Source organism: Arvicola amphibius, chromosome 9, assembly GCF_903992535.2.
Source record: "Arvicola amphibius chromosome 9, mArvAmp1.2, whole genome shotgun sequence".
In the NCBI taxonomy this organism is placed as follows: domain Eukaryota; kingdom Metazoa; phylum Chordata; class Mammalia; order Rodentia; family Cricetidae; genus Arvicola; species Arvicola amphibius.
In genome coordinates, this window is record NC_052055.2 from 61,363,557 (window position 1) to 61,369,091 (window position 5,535).

Sequence of the window (5,535 nt, forward strand, 5' to 3'; positions counted from 1 at the left end):
TGGAGAGGGGCTCAGCAGCTAAGACTGCACTGCTCTCGAAGAGGACCTGATCTGGTTCCCAGTGCTGCCGCAGGGCTGCTCACAACTGCCTGTCACTCCAGCTCGAGAGGATCTGACACCTCTGGCCTCCACTCACCTGCACACACCTACATTCACACACACACACACACACACACACACACACACAAGCAAACATGATAAAAAAACATTTTTAAATCTTTAAAAAATAAATTACAATGAAAAAGTAGAGGGCCGGCCGGGCAGTGATGGCGCACACCTTTAATCCCAGCACTCTGGAGGCAGAGCAGGTGATTTCTGTGCGTTTGAGGCTAGCTTGATCTACAGAGTGAGTTCCAGACAACTAGGGCTGTGCGCATCTGTGCTCACACAGATGTGGAGGTGCATGTGTGCGTGCACACAGATAGAGGTGAGCATGCGCATCCACAGATGTGGAGGTGCGCATGTGTGCAGAGGAGCAGATTTGCGTGCACACAGATGTGCATAAGTGTGTGTACACAGATGTGGAGTTAGGTAAGTGCGTGTACACAGACGTGGTGGAGTTAGGTAAGTGCATTTACACAGATGTGGAGTTAGGTAAGTGTGTGTACACAGATGTGGAGGTACATGTGCTCATGCGTGTGTATGTAGACCTGAGTCCGTTCTTTCCTACCATGTGGATTCCAGGGACTGAGCTGTTGCTCAGGCTGTCAAGCTTGGCCCTGGTCTCTGTTTTTGTGGGTTTTGCCCTGATAGGTAAACGCCTTTTCTCCGTGAGAGCCTGGGTGTCCTTCCTTTTCAGTTTCCCACTTATAGTGATTTCTGTCAAGCTGATCCATCTCCCTTTGTCAATAACTGGTTCTGTCTAGAACTGGACAGTGATTTTTTTCCATGACCTCGAAATCCTGGCATTTCCTGTCTACATGTTTCTGCTTTCTTTTACCCTGTGTCCTTCTAGTCTGTGAGCTTGGGTCCTTCTCTGGGTCAGCAAGGTATTTTTCTACTCTGTAATTATTGTCTTTCCCTATCTGTTCCTTTTCTTCTTCTGGAGCCAGAACAATTCGGTATCAGAGCTACTGGTATTTTTCTAATTATTTCCATCCTTCTGTATTTGCTGTGTGCTTTGAAATATTTTTTCCACTTGTTCATCCAAGCCACCAGTTTGAGTCTTCAGTGACCATTCAGTCTTTCAACACACACACTGTTTGTCATTGTTGCTTCTCAAAATAGCCATTTTATTATTGTATTTCCAGAAAGTGATGGAGTTTGGGATCTTGGACTTGGTTTTGTTTTTGTACAAAACTTGGATATATTTAAGTAGTCCTGATTGCCTTTTTTTTTTCCAAGACAGGGTTTCTCTGTGTAGCCCTGTCTGTCCTGGAACTCTCTCTGTAGACCAGGCTGGCCTAGAACTCAGAGATCCACCTGCCTCTGCCTCTCAAGTGCTGGGATAAAAGGCGTGCGCCACCACCACCCAGCCTTGTTTCCAATCTTAAGGTAACACAGACTTTCAAATTAAGTGTGATATCAGAAGTCAATAAACACAGGGCTGGAGAAATGGCTCAGTGGTCCTGAGGGCCATCCTCATCAACCACATGGTGCTCTCACAACCATCTGTAATGAAATCTGGTGCCCTCTTCTGGCCTGCAGGCACACATGTAGGCAGAACACTGTAAACAAACAAATAAATAAGTCAATAAACACAAAGCAATAGAGAGACACAGTGAAAACAAGGCCGTTTTTTGGTAAACAACTGCATTGATCAGAGTGCATGAAAGACACTGTCCAGCTGCAGGAGGAAACTTACAGGAACTGGTTGACAAGTACAAAGGCCAAGAATTCCGTAATACCTTACCTGTGACTTAAAACACCAGGAAGGCCAGCTGTGTGATTCAGTCTAGGTTCAAGGGCATGGGAACAGGTGGTGTGTCTCGCAGCCTGAGGTCAAAGGCCTCCGACCAGGAGTCAGGAGATGAAGATGCTCCAGATCAGGAAGTGTCCCCAAGGACTGGGTGATGCACACCCACACGGGAGAGTCTCCCGATTCAAATGCTAACTCTTTAGAAACCCCCTCAGAAAGAGTATTGTACCAGCCATCTGGACATCCCTTAGGCCAAGCAAGCTGCCACGTAAAATTAACCACGGCAACACTAAACCTCTAATAACAATGACAGGAAAAAGAGAGAAAACAGCCTGGTCTACAAGAGCTACTGTCAGGAATGAAGGTAACAAGAAACTGCAGACCCGGGGCTGGAGAGATGGCTCAGAGGTTAAGAGCATTGCTTGCTCTTCCAAAGGTCCTGAGTTCAATGCCCAGCAACCACATGGTGGCTCACAACCATCTGTACTGAGATCTGACGCCCTTCTCTGGCGTGCGGGCATACATCAAGACAGAATGTTGTATACATAATAAATAAATAAATATTAAAAAAAAAGAAACTGCAGACCCTACACACGCTGAAACGCGGTAGAGAAACAAGTCTATGCTGGAAAGTCCCAGTCTAGTTGAGGAAGCCAGATTTCTTTTTACCTTTTTATAATATTGTCTATTTTGTGTATTGTGGGGGTGTGGGTAAGTGCACATCGAAGGACACCTTGTGGGAATGGGGTCCTAATGGAGGAGGGTCATCTGTCTATGTGTTACTTTCATTGGTTAATAAAGAAACTGCCTTGGCCCTTTAATAGAACAGAAAATTAGGTAGGCGGAGTAGACAGAACAGAATTGTGGGAGAAAGAAAGCAGAGTGAGGCAGATGCTTCAGGCAGTCGCCATGCCTCTCCTCTCCAAGATGGACGCAGGTTAAGAATCATCCTGGTAAGCCACCCCTTATGGTGCTACACAGATTACTAAATAAGGGTTAAAGCAAGATGTGAGAATTAGCCAATAAGAGGCTGAAACTAATGGGCCAGGAAGTGTTTGATGGACACAGGTTAAGAATCTTTCTGGTGCCGGGCGGTGGTGGAGCACGCCTTTAATCCCAGCACTCGGGAGGCAGAGGCAGGCAGATCTCTGAGTTCGAGGCCAGCCTGGTCTACAAGAGCTAGTTCTAGGACAGGCTCCAGAAACTACAGGGAAACCCTGTCTCAAAAAACCAAAAAAAAAAAAAAAAGAATCTTTTTGGTAAGCCACCCCTAATGGTACTACACAGATTACTAAATATGGGTTAAAGCAAGATGTGAGAATTAGCCAATAAGAAGCTGAAACTAATGGGCCAGGCAGTTTTTAAAAAAATAGTTTCCGTGTAATTATTTTGGGTAAAGCTAGCCGGGTGGCAGGACACAGCCTGCCATTCCAGCTACAGGGTCCATCCTCCACCATGTGCGTCCTGGGGATTGAAGGCAGGTCATAGGACTCGGCAGCAAATGCCTTTGCAGCTGAGCCATCTGACTGGCCTGACAAATTTATTTTTTTGAGCCAGAGTCTCACTATTTGGCCTTGGCTGGCTTAGAACTAGCTAGCCATGAAGACCAGGCTAGCCAAGAATTCAGAGATCCACCTCTCTCTGCCTCCCGAGTGTCAGAATGTAAAGGTGTGTGCAATGACACCCAGTATCAATACATTTCTTGAAAAAAACAAAAACTACCAGTTAATAAAGACGAAATCATCTCAATAGCCTTCATCAATTAACTAAGTGGAATTCTTTTTCTTTTGGGAAAGGATCTCACTATGTAGCCCTGACTGAAGTGGAACTCATTACGTAAGCCAGACTGGCCTTGAACTCACAGAGATTCCCCCTTCCTCTGCCTCCTGTGTGCTTGGTAGAAGTATGAGCCATCATGCCTGGTTTCCAAAAAGAAAAATTATGTGTATTCATGTACACACGCGCATACACACACACACACACAGAGTTTTAAAATTACATTTATTGTATGTGTATATACGTGCATGCATGCGTACACGTGTGTGTGCACGTGTACATGTGAACATCATGCCATGGGATCCAAGTAAAGCCAGGGAACAACTTGCAGGAGTCAGTTCTCCCCTTCAGCCATGTAGTTGCTAAGACTCAAGCTCAGGTCATTAGGCTTGGCCTTATCTTTATCTCCACAGCCCCAGCAGCTGACTATTTAATGGATATTATTGTAAGAAAAAGCCGAAAACAAGCTACAAATGACTGTGTGTGCAGCCTGTAATCGAGCACTCGGGCAGCAGAGGCAGAGGGACCACTGTGAGTCTGAGGCAGCCTGGTCTACACAGTGAGTTATGGGATAGCCAGAGCTACACATAGTGAGACCCTGCCTAAAATATTTTTAAATAAATACATAAATAACTTAATGTGTGATCTAATTTTGTTGGTAGCAGAAGACGTACTAAAACCGTACTCTAGGAATATTGTCAAATTTGGGCCATCAGGCTAAATCCTGCAGAAAATTCCAGTCTAGAGAGATCTGTCATCATGTTCTAACTCAGCTCAGAGGCCCAGTCAGTCTACCACAATCTCTTTGCCCTGAGACTCGAGGGTGGCTGAGAGGACCACAGGAGAATGCAGCATGTCCTACCAGCTGGGATGGGATCTGGGGACAGAGCTGTGAACCGCACTTGGCAGGAGAGGCGGGACCCTCTTTCTACATGGATATGACATCGGAGAACCTTAATAGCTGGGTATTCTTGGGACACTGCAAGACCAAACTTGAGTTGGTCCTCTGTTGGGAGCATGGATTTGGGCACAACAGAAGCCTGAGTCGGGAGCCTCTAGACAGCAGCTCGCTCTCTACTGCTGAACTACACCTCCACCTTGAAGACTTTGTGCAGAACAGCAGCGATCCCAAACAATACAAAGGGTTAAGTTACGAAGGGTCTTTTTTCTTCTATCTTTTCAAGACAGAATCTTTCTGTATAGAGTCTAGCCTTGAAACTGATATACAGCAAAGGACTCTTGCTGTCTGCTTCCATTCCCGCAGTTCCAGGATTACAGGTGAGTGCTACCACACCTGGATTTGAATGCAGTCCTGGAGCTCAAAATCAAGCCAGCATTATTGCTCTACCCATCAAGCTACATCCTTAGCCCTAGTTTGTTTGTGAGGATTTTTTGCTTCCTTGTTTGTTTTCTTTTTTTTTTTTTTTTTGCGTGGGAGGGTTGTTTATTAAGGGAAGGGGGTGTTCCACAGTGCGGGAGGGCGGACAAAGGGAGGAAGAGAGAGAAGAAGAGAGAGAGAGAGAGCCCTTGTTTGTTTTCAATACAGGGTTTCTCTCTGTAGCTTTGGTGCCTGTCCTGGAAACTTGCTCTTGTAGACCAGGCTGGCTTCAAACTCATGGAGATTCGCCTGCCTCTGCCTGAGATTAAAGTACTGAGATTAAAGGTGTGTGCCACCACCACTTAGCTTTGTGAAAATTTTTCTAAGAATGGTAAGTAGTGGGTCTGGAGAGATGCCTCAGCAACCAGCTGCTCTTCCAAAGGACCCAGGTTCAATTCCCGGCACCCACATGGTAGCTCCCAGATTCCAGGGGATCTGACACCCTCAGACAGATATGCATGCAGGTAAAACACCAATAAACATAAAATAAAAATAAATTAAATATAAATAAAACATACCAAAA